The 15,117-nt window shown below is 41.7% G+C and overlaps 1 pseudogene; it reads left to right on the top strand.

The window, feature by feature from the left end:
- Window positions 1–12,579: 12,579 nt before the first annotated feature.
- Window positions 12,580–13,510, top strand: LOC100767207 (annotated as a pseudogene).
- Window positions 13,511–15,117: the final 1,607 nt, after the last annotated feature.

Raw genomic sequence — 15,117 nt, 5'->3', positions numbered from 1 at the left:
AAACTTAACTTCTTTCTGAAACAGGGTTTCTCTGTGGCTTTGGAGCCTGTCCTGGAACTCGCTCTGTTGACCAGGCTGGCCTTGAACTCACAAAGATCCACCTGCCTCTGCCTCTGCCTCCTGAGTGGTGGGATTAAAGGCGTGTGCCACCAATGCCCTAAACTTAACTTCTGAAAACATAAACTGTAACATCTTATAATAGATTAGCAGCTTTTATAAAACAAGAACTTTACATTGTCAGGCTTTGCTTAAAAAATTATTCTAAATTGAAGCTCTTTAAGTACAAACATTAATAAAAGCATCTTTTAAAAAGCATAAACATTTAGAAAACTGGTTTTAAAAAAAGAAATTTAAACTCCCTTAATGTCTTTCTGTAATATATAGAAGTATTAACAATTTAAATCTTAATTGAAAAACTTGTTTCTAAGATGGTACCTCTAATTTCCATCTGGTCTTTACTGGAGATGGTGGTGCCACCAACACCCTAAACTTAACTTCTGAAAACATCAACTATAACATCCTATAATAGATTAGCAGCTTTTATAAAACAAGAACTTTACATTGTCAGGCTTTGCTTAAAAAATGATTCTAAATTGAAGCTCTTTAAGTACAAACATTAATGAAAACATTTTTAAAAAACAAACATTCAAAAAACTGGTTTTAAAAAAATTTTAAATCCCTTAATGTAAGCATTAACATTTTAAATCTTAATTGAAAAACTTCTTAAGATGGTACCTCCTAATTTCCATGTGGTCACTTTTAGTCAAGATGGTGGTTCAAGTATCTTTTTTCAACTTCAGCAAAATGGCTACCAGCCAGCCATGTGACCAGCTTGCCATGTGGCTGGCTGCAAAATGGCAGTAACCTGTACCATTTGTTTCAGCTGTATACTTGTAACAAAACTTAGGTTACACCAGGGAACAGATAGAACATTTCAAAACAAACATACATAATTTTACTTGAGAAATAAACAGAACTTTTTAAACAGAATTAACTTAATATGGTTAAAATTTTAACTTATATTACCAATTTTTAAAATTTACTATTTGTAGACATGAGAAACCATAGCAAATAGTTTACAATTTTTTTCTGACTTTTGACAACCTTTCCTCTGACCTTTGACAACTTTCCTCTGACCTTCTACAACTTGCTTTGACCCTCTATAACTTTCCATATACCTTCAGTTCATTCCTCTGATTTCCTTAGACATTCTTAGACAAATTTCTCTTTCCCTTCCCCTCTTTATTACTTTAGTCTCCTAGATTTTTTCTCATTTCCCAATCAACATAAAAACTCTTATCAAAGTCCTTCTTGTAGTTTTTAATAACTTTAAGACCATTCTATTTTGGTTCACACACCCTGCATTGTGTGCTCAGGGCAGAGGCCTGGGGGTGGACTGCTGATATCCCAGACCCTCTGCCCATGCAGGGGCAGGAAAGAGACCCCCAGCAGCTTCCCTGTTCCAACATTCTGCATACCACGTGTGTGAAGCACAGAGAAGGCCAGGCAGCCAGGCAAATGGTGGCCTTGAAAGCCATGTGCCCAGGGCTGGGAAACTCCAGACGCATGCTAGGATCCACGGCAGGATGGCAGTTGGGGCAGAGAGAGGCCCACTTCACATGCCTCACAGATGGGCAGGTGAGGATGGAAAGACAGACTCACCTGCACCGGCCAGGCTCAGCTGTTAGGGCCACAGAAGTGGTTGGAGTCCAGAGCAGCAGCCTCACTATGTGCTCAGAGACAGGAGACTTTGCCGCAGCACATTCTAACCATGGCACATGGCAGAGGAACTCCTGTCCCACATGCCATGTGCTCAAGGCAGCAAGAAAAGACCCTGACCCATGCATGCCACGTGTGTGGGCAGTAAGGACAGAGAGAGACACCGCTGGAGTCCATAGAGCAGCATCTGTTTTGATAGACCTCCAGAGTCAGGACAAAAGACAAAGACAGGCTTAACAAACACACAACATAGACTAGACTAGGGTCCTATTCAGAATTTCAGATTGCTAGCAACATGGGGTACAACTTGGTCCACAACCAAGTCTCCCCTACAGATTGGCGACCCACATAGGTCGCCTTACAGATGGAGCAGGCAACTTGGTCCCACCAAGTCCCCCTCCTACAGATTTCGGAAGGCTGCCACCCGAACCTCCACCCTAAACAAGGGATTGGGGCGTCCCCTCAATTCCCTCCTCTTAATTCTTGTAGGCCTACTTACAGATGGCTAGCGACCCCAACATAGGACCTTTACATTTACACAATTAACAGAAACAGCAGACCTGAAAACACAAAACTGACACAGCACTGAAAAGCAGGTAGGCAGGGTATGGATTGCAACAGATCAGATAACATAGATAACAAACCTGCTCAACTGACCAGTCACACAGCCTGTTCCAACCCTCCAGGTTTTACAGAAACCGTACAGAAACAAAGACAGAAAAAGAAAGTTACCTAGTGTGGCGCCACGTGACTCAATGAAAGGGGGTGTCATAACTTTAACTGAATGACTATGGTCTTTAATGTCCATCCAGTCATACCAAGGGGGGTGGATATGGTCGGTCCCATCATCAAAGTCACAAATAAGGCAAAACAGAAACCCAAGACACACAGACAAAAAATTACAGATGTCTGTCTCCACTTAGACAGACAAAACCACTCCAGAAATACAGATGGCCGGGAGGGGGTATAACTTCCCCAATCCAGGAGAACTACCATACCCTCACCGGCTCAAAGACAGGAATCTCCCAAGCGTCCCTGAGGTTCCCCCAGACTTCCTGGAACATCTTCCAGGGTGGCAGTCGGTGATCTCCTAGCATGTCTGCTGATCACACTCTGTCTCCTCCCAAGACCAGAGCTCTCCGTCTCTTCCCAAGATACAAGCGACTGCAAAGCACAGAACCAGATTTCAGCTGGCACAAAAACACAAAGACACAGACAATACAGGGTACCCGCTTACCTCCAAGATTGACTCCACTCAGGTGAGGAGTGATTGCAAATCCAGGATGAGCCCCCAAATGAAAGACCCCCCCAGAGGCTCAGGCCCTCAGGATCTCAGCCCAGGACCACAGCCACCCCAATCACTATGCAGAGGCAGAAGCTTGATGCAAACAGCACGAGGCTTTATTGTAGTTGTTTAACGAGCTAACCCCATGTTAGCCTTTCTTCTATCCACCATAGTGGGTGACTAGGAAAGACCCCAAACTCCTTTTAAGAGGCTTCAATAACCTTGGTACCGAAGCCACACAAAGGCACAACTAGGAAAGAGAACTACAGACCAATATTCCTTATGAAAAATACTCAATAAGATAGTGGCAAATCAAATCCATGAACACATCATAGAAATCATCCACCATGATCAAGTAGGCTTCATCCCAGGGATGAAGAAAATTGTCAAAGGTCAGAAGAAAAGTTGTTAAATGTCAGAGAAAAATGTAAACTGTTTGTTATGGTTTCTCATGTCTACAAATACTAAATTTTGAAATTGGCAACATAAGTTAAAATTTTAACCATACTAAGTTAATTCTGTTTAAAAAGTCCTGTTTATTTCTCAAGTAAATTATGTGTGCTTGTTTTAAAATGTTCTGTTTCCAGGCATAACCTAAGTTCTGTTACAAGCATAGAGCTAAAACAAATGGTGCAGGTTACCGCCATTTTGTAAGCAGCTGCATGGCAAGCTGGTTACGTGGCTGACTGGTAGCCATTTTGCTGAAGTTGAAAAAAGGATACTTAAACCACCATCTCCAGTAAAGACCAGATGGAAATTAGAGGCACCATCTTAGAAACAAGTTTTTCAATTAAGATTTAAATTGTTAATACTTCTATATATTACAGAAAGACATTAAGGGAGTTTAAATTTCTTTTTTTAAAACCAGTTTTCTAAATGTTTATGCTTTTTAAAAGATGCTTTTATTAATGTTTGTACTTAAAGAGCTTCAATTTAGAATAATTTTTTAAGCAAAGCCTGACAATGTAAAGTTCTTGTTTTATAAAAGCTGCTAATCTATTATAAGATGTTACAGTTTATGTTTTCAGAAGTTAAGTTTAGGGCATTGGTGGCACACGCCTTTAATCCCACCACTCAGGAGGCAGAGGCAGAGGCAGGTGGATCTTTGTGAGTTCAAGGCCAGCCTGGTCAAATTAAAAATGGAATTTGTAGCCAGATATGGTAGTACACACCATTGATCCCAGCATTCAAGAGACAGAGGTAAGTGGTTCTCTATGAATTCAAGGCCAGCCTGGTGTAAAGAGTAAGTCTCCAGCCAGCCGGGATTAAACTAGTGAGATTCTGTACATTGGATGGAAGGGAAGAAGGGAAAAAGAAAGAAGGAAGGGAGGGAGCAAGGGAGGGAGGGAGGGAGGGAGGGAGGGAGAACTTTTTAAAGATTTCATTTAAAATAACAATAAAAACTGTAAAATACAAAGTAATTGCATTTTTTGGTTGTCACCCTAGCCTTTAATGGCTGAACCATTCCTCCAGTGAGAAACAGTACTTTTTTTTTTTTTTTTTTACCCAATTGGTTCATAACATCTGTTAGTTCTTTTGTTTCTTTTGTTAAGTTTCTGTCTGGTGAGAAACAGTACTTTTTAAAGATGTTATAAAATGTATGTATGTGTGTGATAGCAAGTGTATGCTGCTACTTGTGTGTATTCCTAAGAAGGCATCAGATCCTCTAGAGTTGGAGTTCTATGCAGTTATGAGCTACCCTCCATGGGTTCTCTGAATTGAACTCTGGTCCTCTGAAAGAGCAAGAATTATTTCTAGCCAGTGAGACATTTCTCCAGCCCCTAGTGATGGCATTTTTAAAGTGGGGTAACACTGGTCTGTTTGGGGGAGTGCAGGTAATTATAGAACATAATCTACAGATTGAGAAGCCATCCAAAAGAAAAAGAAAAACTTGAAATTCTTGAACAGAGCGAGTTAGCCTATAAAGGTTTTCATTTTGCTCACCTTACACATAAAATCTATATAAATCCAAACAAAATCTCAACAGAGATCCTGTAGAATTTGACAACATTGGTCCTAAAATGTATTTGAGAAAAGCACTGGAAGAGAGAATGCTGAGCCAGTTTTGGAAACATGGAGTAAGGTGAGTAACTTGAGCAGTGAGAAGCCAACATTTACATCACAAGGCTTCACAAGTCAAAACAATAAATACAGTCTTCACAAACAAATTAGAACAATGGAACTCTCTCACCCCTCCACCCCCCACACCCTCTCCCCCACACACCCCTGCTGATGGCAGACAAAAGCCTACAAGACCTTGTATCTCCTCAAGAGGTTAAGGAAGAAGCTGGCCATCTTGGAAATTCTCCACCTGTATTGCCCATCCACGGCCCCTCTCCCTATTTGGCTGCCTAACAAGGGGTCTGTCTAATTCCTAGTTTCTAAATATTAAGACTCTTTCTCAAAAACAAGAAGTCTAAAGAATATACTGGATTTGGGGACACACACCAATAGCACCAGCTACTCAGTAGGCTGAAGAGGATCACTGGAGTTTAAAAGTTTGAGACCACCCTGGGCAACAGAATAAGATCCAATTGAATTTTGAAAAGAAAAACTTCTTGAAGAAAACACATGTATTGATCACTGCATTTTTTAATTATAGTCAAACTTTAAAAAAAAAAAGGCATGCTGTTGTTCTTTGGCTTAAGTTAAAGACCCACACTAGATAGAACACAAAACATGAGATACATTAACCATGGACTTTATTACAGGGGAAAGAGAGCAAAAGGGGGTGAAGATGGGGGAGTGGGGGGGCAAGAGAGAGAGCGATTAAGAGGGTAAGAGAGGGTAATTTTGTGGGGGGTCTGTCTTTTACAAGGGTCCTTTGCACCTGTGTGTAGACTTAGTACTCATGGAACCTTGGGCTGACCAGAGTACTGCCTGAGTGCATTCTGCCAGGGAACAGGGGCAGGCATAATGCCTGAATCCTTACATTCCCACCTTTGCTTATTATTAAAAAGGTGAGGAGCTAGGCATGGCAGGTTAGGGAAATAGGACATCAAGTTCTCAAGACTACTTCCTGCTGGCCTGGGGGGCATTGACCATCTTTGGGGGACCTGAGAAAGCTAGGGCGCTGCCATGTACTGGAGTAGCTGGTTGTTTCATCACAGTTCAGGCTTTATGAAACTCTCTGGTGCCTCTTAGACCTGGCAAAACGTTGGCAGAGCATAGTACAAAGATAAGTTCAGGAAAATTTTTTTCTTAGGTCCTGGTATTTGAGGGGAAGATTATAAGATGAGGGAAGGGTTCAAGAAGGGAATCCCGGGACCAGGGAAAGATTGAATATCTGGAGTGAATCTGAGCCATTTATGTGGGTCCAATTCAGCTCCCTGGAACTTACAAGAATCCTTTGAGTTTGTGAAAACATAAATATTAGACACATTAGCAGTATATTTATGTTAGAAGCGACTTGGCTGAAAGCTTTAACATCTTTTAAACTGACAGGTATCTTTAGGACAATGAAAAGTAGCTTAATTTTGACTTGGCAGTTATTGTATAGTGACACAACATGGTGTTTTGTACTCTGTCAGAGTTGGATTAGTAGCTTATCAGAACTTTATTGATTAATGTTAAGACTTTGAACAGTAGCATAATGAAAGAGAGAAACCTGGAGCATGTTTCATTCTTTTGAATGTCTCAACTCTATTTGTCATCCCTTAAGCCTTTTTATCCTCAGACCTTCATAACTCTAATCCATACACCTTGCATTACCATCTTAGACCTTCCATCCTCAGACCTTTATAAAACTTGCATTTATAATTAGACCTTCATATACCTTATATTACCATCTTCACATAGATAAACCCTAAAATACCTGTTCCTGAAATCTGTTTTATGACATTGGAGCTTTGCCCAGCCTGTTGCTTTAAACTGGCAAAGCTACCAGTCGTCAAAAGCATCAGAGTTCTTGAGAAGGATAAAATTTTACCTGAATTAATGATTAAAGAATAACAGAGACTTACAGAGACTTACTAGCTGGCTGAATGCACAGCCACCCCAAGGTCCTCCATAGTTATTGAGGGCAGTGGCTTTTATGAGACCTGCTTTTTGCTGATATCATAGGACCTGTGGATTAAGAGTAGTCAGAAGACTTGCCTACTATTGGCCCAAGCAATGTGGAGAAAGTCAATTCCATTCTCTTCTTGCCCATGGTCTGAAGAGTCCTTTGCAGCAGTTGAGGTGAAAGGCAGGGTTGCTCAGTGGCTAGCATTGCTACTTTTGTGGGTGGAGTTTCTTCAGTGCCTACCAGTCTTCTTAGAGGAAATGGGGTGGAGGCAGCAGCTGGCCTGTCTCTCTGTTTTAATAAAACATTTTAAATGTCACATTCTCTAGATCTCTGAGCATTTGAGGGCTGGCTATCTGTTTAGTATATCTCAGCAGACAAAATTTGTCTTTAGTTACTAGGTAAGGTTTTATCCCTGTAATTAGTTTGCATGGCCACAGATTAGTCAGGATCTGTCTGGAGAACTGGATTGAAGCTGAGAGGCTGTGGAGGGATGTTTTAAGTAGAGCCTTCTAGCCTGACTGTAGCAGGGTTTAACTTAATAGGTTAGATTTACGCCTGTAAAGGACAAAGAAGTAGAGAAAATTTCCCTTTTGTAATAGAAGCTTTACCTTTGTAAACAACTTACAGGAAGGACTGGGTTGTATAAATATTTCATTAAGTTGAAATGGACCTTTATAACTTTAAATGTTTACCTTCACTTTAAAGATACATAACAATTTAGAAATAGAGAGTTAGCATACTTAAATTTAAGTTGCATAGAGTTAGCATATATATATGTGTGTGTGTGTGTGTGTGTGTGTGTGTGTGTGTGTGTATATATATATATATATATATATATATATATATATATATATATATTTAAATCACATGTACAGAGACAAGCAGATATATCAAACTGAATAAAAGTAAAAAGGGAGAACCAGAGTGTAATCTCTGATTTGCACATTGCAGCAAGCAGATAGGAGATTTAAAGAGACAGAGTAGACTTAAAACTTCCAGAGACAAGGAAGCAGATCTGCTGCAGATAGGACAGGGGGTCCTGGAAAGGCACAGCATTCCATAAACAAGCCATGTGCAACAGGGCCTGTGAAAAAAACTAGAGAGAAAAATAAAAGGCAAAAGGTAAATGAATTGTATCTGTCAGCAGGGTTTGTCGGCAGAAGTTGGCTAGACTGCCCTCTGCCTAGGCTGAGGGAAAGGAGAAACCTAGTAGGCATGCCTGCCACTAGGTCAGATGGTCAAGATGGCTACTTCCATAAAAACATTCCCAAGCTAGGCCACATGGCCAAGACGGCGGCTGCCATAAACACATTCCCATCTGCTGGCAGAAGTGGCTTTTTTTCTCTATGAGTGAGGCAGAAAAATGTGTGAAACCAACAGGACACCAGAGTCCAAGTGGCACAGCATCCAAAAAAGACCACCGTAGGTATGAGAAACAAATGTGCCAGTCTATAGACAGTGCTGTATACAAAACCCAAGAGACCTCTCCTGGGTCTGAGAAACAAATGCACCAGTCAGTACAAAACCCCAAAACGTCATTCGTGGGGGAAAAAATGAAAAATAAACTCTCAGAGCGTCCCAAGCAGATGCTGTCCCAGGGTTGGCCACTGTGAGCCGCTAGCATCCACAGAGAAGAAACAGGACATTCCTAAGTGGAAGGTTTCCTCCCTGGCAGGCAGAGGGAGTCAAGAAGAGGAGGAAAACTGACAAGTTTAAGGAAACAGATTGTTTAGCAGAGAGGTAGAAGAAAGCTTAGAAATTATTCATTTACCTGTCCGCTAGCAGTAACCAGAAAGGTCCTATAAAATGTTATGATCTAAAAGAGCTCTTAAGCTTCCAATTTGACATGTATTTCCCATGGGTGAGGCTGAAAATGGCAGATCGATCTCTGAGCTCGTCAGCCTGAGAGTGTGGCCAAGGGACAAGGCCCGAAAGAATTCAGCAGTCCAAAAGACAGTAAACAGTAACCACCAGAGGCTTAAAGCCGAAACGAATGTACCGCTCAGTGAATGGGGTGCTGGACCTCATCTGTGGGAAATGTGCTGACTGGGAGAAGGGGTGTCTTACTGGGTCACAGTGAATGGAAAGACAGTTGTAGGTTTGAGAGCAGGATCCCTGTGTCTCTGGTGGCTGCCAGCAGGTGACAGAAGAGATTATGGAGAGAGCCTGTCGGGTTTCACAGCACCAAATGTTGTTCTTTTGCTTAAGTTAAAGACCCCACTAGATAGAACATGAACCAGGAGATACATTAACCATGGAGTTTATTACAGGGGCAGGGGAGAGCAAGAGGGGGAGAAGAGAGAGAGAGACAAAGAGAGAGAGAGAGGGGAGAGCAAAAGAGAGAGAGATGGAGAGGGTAAGAGAGTGTAAGTGTGTGGGGCTCTATCTTTTACAGGGGTCCTTTGCACCTGCGTGCAGACTTAGTACTCATGGAACCCTGGGCTGACCAGAGTACTGCCTGAGTGCATTCTGCCAGGTAACAGGGGAAGGCCAGCATAATGCCTGAATTCTTTCACATGCTCCAAATGAGATGATGTGGCAAATATAAGCACTAAGGAGTGATAACAGAATTGAACACCCAGAAAATTATGAAAACCAAAGCTCAGTGTAAAGATATGTCAAGAATACAAAGAGAAAGGAATATGAACAGGTGTATTAAGCACATGAAAAGATTCATCCCAGCCAATAATCTATAAAATGCAAGTTAATAGCATGTAACACTACTGTGTCATGCTCATCACGTCAGCAATAACCTTAAAGTTCAACGGTGCCAAGAGATGACCAGAGTATGAAGCAATAATCTCTGACAAACTTCTGGTGGAGTTATAAATTAGCATAATGGTGGGGGAAATTTGTCATTATCTAATAAACCTGAAGATACACATTTTTGTCTCAGCCAATCTACTAAGCATAGGAGCTTTAGATACTCTCATGGTGTTATTCAAACAACCTAGGCATGTTGCTCTTCATCCTGCTGTTTCTAAGAATAAAATACTAAACATCTGCCAACAAAAGAACAGACTGAAAAATCTGTAGCTAAACTATGGGATATTATTTTGTTATATAATTTTCTGTGCTTTTCTATATTTGTAATATTACCCTTTCACAAATAAGTGAGGAGGTACAACCAGTAAGTATATCAGAAAATAAAACTTCTCAATATTTCAAATCCATGAATTATGCTTGAAGAATAATTAATTGAAGAAATCCTTAGCCAGTAAATTCACAAATAGCTCAAAGGCATCAGAATGAATTGTTGTATATGGTACCCATGTCTTCAGACTAACTTAATTTTGTAACATGACAAAATGGTAGGCCTGGAAGATCACCTGGAAAAGACAAATACAGTGCCCCAACCTCGGCAAAAGAAAGAAATAGGAATGAGAAGTAAAGAAATAAAAACAGGAATAACAGACCCAGACTCCAGCTATGTATCATGTTACATGGCAAGTGGGATAGTTAGACCTCAAGGTCAACCTGGCAGGATTTAGACACAAGCCACAAGGGACATTTGAAATGGGTGTTCCCAGGGAGGTTTAACTGAAGAGAGAAGACCTCAACATGGTTGGCAACATCCCACATGCAGGGGGCCCAGACCAAATAAAAAGGAAAAATAAGCCAAACATTCATCTCTTGCTTCCTGACTGCAGATGCAACATGAGCAGCAGCTCACACTCCATTGCCATATCTTCCACCAGGATAAATTGGATCGCTCCTTAACCATCAGCCAAACAAACTCTACTGCCTTTAAGTGGCTTTTGCTGTGTATTCTGTACAAACAATGAAGAAAGTAGCTAACACATAGAAACCTAAATGAGGTAACCCAATCACAAAAATATAAACATGATATGTACTTGATGGGGAATGTGCTACTGTGTATGTTTATCTTATTGATTGTTAAATAAAATACTGTTTGGCCAAGGAGACAGCAAGTTAGACGGGTCTAGGAGTCAAAGAGGATTCTGGAAATGTAGTAGAGAAGTGGCGATCTAGGAAGTAAGTGACATAGCAAGGAGACTCATATTTAAGCAGAGGAGAAACAGGAAGGGTCCCTTTTCCCCTTGCTCCTCCAGCAGCACAATGTGATCCACCAGCAAGGAGGGATGCCAATAAGGCGTCCGATAAGTCTTATGAAATATATAGATTTATGATAATTAAGACTGAGCTAACAGATGAGGAATCCTAGTCATTGACCAAGCAGCTTTGAACCTAATACAAGTTTCTGTGTATTCATTTGGGCCTAACTGGGGGAGGGGGGTGGCTGGCGTAAAGCTCATACGTAGCGATGGAGCTCAGGCGGCTTTTGGCAGAAAGATTTATAGTAACATGTACTCATTCATATATTGATTTTAGACATAGAGTAAGGGATTACTAGCCTACAATCCACACTGCCAGAGAAACCAGTAAACAAGAAGGACCCTAAAAGAGACAAACTTTATCCCCTGGAGAAGGGGAAAGGGTCACGATACCCTGAGCAAATTGAGAACATGGAAAGAGGGGAGAGGGAGCTACGAGAATGAGAAGGGAAGAAGAGGAAGGATGCAGAGGTCAGAGGGAGCAGAAAGGTTGAGTCAGGTGTTGATTAGAAGAAAGGATATGTGATAAGTAGGGTTTTAGTTGGGGGAGTTGTAGGGGAAGAAGGGAGGGAGAAGGGAACGGGATTGTCATGTAATTCAATCTTGTTTGTAATTCAAATATATAAAAAATAAAAAACTAAAAAAAGTAAATAAAATAAAATCATTCACCCAAGAGAAAAAAAAATAAAAAGAAAGAAAGTAGCTAACATGGCCCTATAAACAAGGATAACTTTTTTTCCTCCCATTATAAAACTACAGGTCATATCTTCACTGGAATTAAACAAAGATAAAAAGAAATAGGTAAGTTCTGTAATATGGTAATGCATTTTGTGAATAGAGCAAGCAGTCAAACTAACCTAATATTAAGAGTGGCAAACAATAGTTTTGTGGAAAGGGAGGTTAATATTCTACAATAAAAGAGGGGATTTTTTAATTGCTATCTAAAAACCATAGTTTAAAGTAAAAACCATAGATTAAAGACATACACAGAGAAACGACCTGAATTCTCTCTTTGTTTGTATGAGGAGGGGGATGAGTACATAGGTGAGGGGGTTGAAAATGTTGAGGCCAGAGTCTGTGCCCCTTCCGCACTGGGGTGGCAAACACAGACCACCTACCCAGCTTCTTACCTGGGTGTTGCCGATTAAACTCAGGTTCTTACACTTGCATGGCAGTCACATACATTACTCACTGAGCTATCCCCCACCCATAAGGATCTGGATAGTCACTCTCTATGATGTCAGGGAAAGCAAAGCCACCCAACAGCCAACTGCATGCCTCGAGGACAATGAGTCTTACCTGCTCTGGCTCATGAGAGTAGAGTTCAATTTAGAGGGATATCAAATTGACCATTAAATATTACATATCACTGTAATCTGAAAGTCAGTCACAGAACTGGAGTAGAAATAGGAATGCTCAGAAGGCCTGGAAGCAAGGCAGTCTCAGTACAGACTGCTGCAATGAGGGTAGTGGACTAATAATGCATTGGAAGTATGGCTTTTCCTGAGCCAAAGCCATGGGCCCCGGAGCTGCTGCAGAAACGGCTGAAGATGCTGGACTGTGGCCAGGGCGCAGTGTGAGCCGTGAGATTTAATGTGGATGGCAACTACTGTCTGATGTGTGGCAGCAATAAAACCCTAAAGCTGTGGAACCCACTGCATGGAACGCTGCTGCAGACCTACAGTGGCCACGGCTACAAAGTGCTGGATGCAGCCGGCTCCTTTGACAACAGCCATCTCTGCTCTGGTGGTGGTGCTGGGGGTATGTGGCAACTGGACAGGTCATGCGCAAATTGCGGGGCCATGCTGTAAAGGTGAACACTGCTCAATGTAACAAAGTCATACTGTCTGGTTCTATCGATTCCAGCATCCGATGCTGGGACTGTTGTTCTCAGAAGCCTGAGCCAGTGCAGACACTAGATGAAGCCAGAGATGGCATATCCAGTGTAAACGTGTCAGACCATGAGATCCTGGCAGGATCCGTGGATGGTCGAGGGTGACGCAGGATGGGGCAGGTCTTCTCAGATTACGTGGGCAGCCCCATCATCTGCACCTGCTTCAGCCAGGATGGTCAGTGCACTCTGATATCCAGCCTGGACTCTACTTTGCAGCTTCTAGATAAAGACACAGAGGAGTTGCTGGGCAAGTATGTTGGCCATAAGAGCCAGAAGTACAAGCTAGACTGCTGCCTGAGTGAGCATGATACACACGTGGTCAGCTGCTCTGATGATGGGAAGGTGGTCTTCTGGGACCTGGTAGAGGGTGCCCTGGTACTGGCCCTGTCCGTGGGTTCTAGTGTGGCACAATCATTGGCATACCATCCCATGGAACCCTGCCTGCTGACAGCCATGCTGGGGGTCAGGGGAGTGTCAGCATCCAGTACTGGCAAGAAGAGACCTATGAGGCAGAGGGTGGAGCAGGCTGAGGATTAGGGATCTGACACCAAGCCAAAGGACCCACACCAACTCAGAAGACCCAACAAAGACCATTTATTCTAGAGATGCTGCTGACCAAGAAGGAGGTGGGCCCAGGGAGGCAGGTGTGTAAGGGTAATAAATAAAGGTATGACAAGAAAATGAAAGAAAGAAAAGAAATAGGAAATCACTCCCAAACATGTGCCCAGGTGTCCTCCATGCTGGCTCCATGGTGGGTCAACTTCCATCTCCACCAATTAAATGAAGAAATGTACGTAAAGCGGTGAATAACTAATATGAAATCCGTAAGGTTGGGATAACTTTTAATGCCAACCAACAGCAAGCCAGAGCGTGCCAATGCAGCAAGGCAAGAGAGCTCCCATGTGCCTTGTCTGTCCCTTAAAAACCTCTCCCACGTCATCCTGACATCACCTTGACCACACCCTGATGGGCATGGTCTGACACACCTGTAGCCAGTTCTTAGGAGGCATGGTTACAGTGTCTCCCTACATGTGCGTACATCAAAAATTCTTCTAATCAGCAAGTCATTTGTAAAATACTATCCCTGGGAAAAATAATTCTAAAATCCAGTTTACTGGGGAATTTCAAAAGCTGTTTCTCATATACAAATGTCCTCACCCAGAACTTTGTGGCTAGCTTATCCTGGTCACAGAGAAAAGAAAAGAAACCCTTATATGGGAAACATGAGAGACACAGATGAAAAATTTTCAGTAATTCTCATGACAGCAGTTGATAAACCTTACATGGGATTTATATGAGAAATGGCAGAGCATCCTTTTAAGGAGGTTTTTTTTTTCAATAAACTATATCCTATTATGCTCTGAATAATTCTCTCAAATTTCTGTCAGCCCTCAGATAAGAACCTTTCCACAAAAAGATTACTAGAAATTGTTTAAAGAAATCTCTTATAGGAAAAAAAGTTACTATTAATTAAGTCCTCAGCAAAGTAAACTTTTCATTGTACAATAGTGTATTTTACCTTAAATTATACACCCACATTTTAAAGCAAAAATTATAACTAATGCTTTTAAAACAACTAATGCTTCACAGTAAAATATGTAATTTCAGAAACATCTACCCACGAGTCAGATTCTCTTTGTATTTGTATTTTCTTTGTGTTTTTTAACTACTTTGTTAATATTTGCATAAACAAAGGACCGTACTTTCAGGAAAGTGCATATATCCCATCAATGTTTGTGATGCTTCATAGTTGAGAGTGTACTGAACACAAAACACATATGTGTTTTAGAGGAGCCTGGGTGCTGAACATTGGGGCATTCCAAGGTCAACACTCCACATGCACCCATTCAAAACAGTTAAAGCTAGGGCACCTCTCTTCGCCACCACCTTTTCAACTGAGGAACAATTTTCCACTTCTAAGCCGGAATGGTAGAGTCTTGAAGTGTACATCAGTGTCGTGAAGCCTCCTCGGTGATACCTGCCTGGCTATCTTAAGGAGAGAGAGCAGGTCACTGAGGCCCCCAAACACATGACATACTCTGGGTCATTGTTTTTCCCCTGAGATTCAGAGCAGCTGCCTTGGCCAAGAAGTGTGACTTCATAGTACAGCCATCTTAGTCTTCACATCAGTAACTCT

This window comes from Cricetulus griseus, chromosome 3, assembly GCF_003668045.3.
Source record: "Cricetulus griseus strain 17A/GY chromosome 3, alternate assembly CriGri-PICRH-1.0, whole genome shotgun sequence".
Classification (NCBI taxonomy): domain Eukaryota; kingdom Metazoa; phylum Chordata; class Mammalia; order Rodentia; family Cricetidae; genus Cricetulus; species Cricetulus griseus.
Note: the sequence above shows the minus strand (reverse complement) of the source record. Positions and strands in the feature narration are given on the sequence as shown.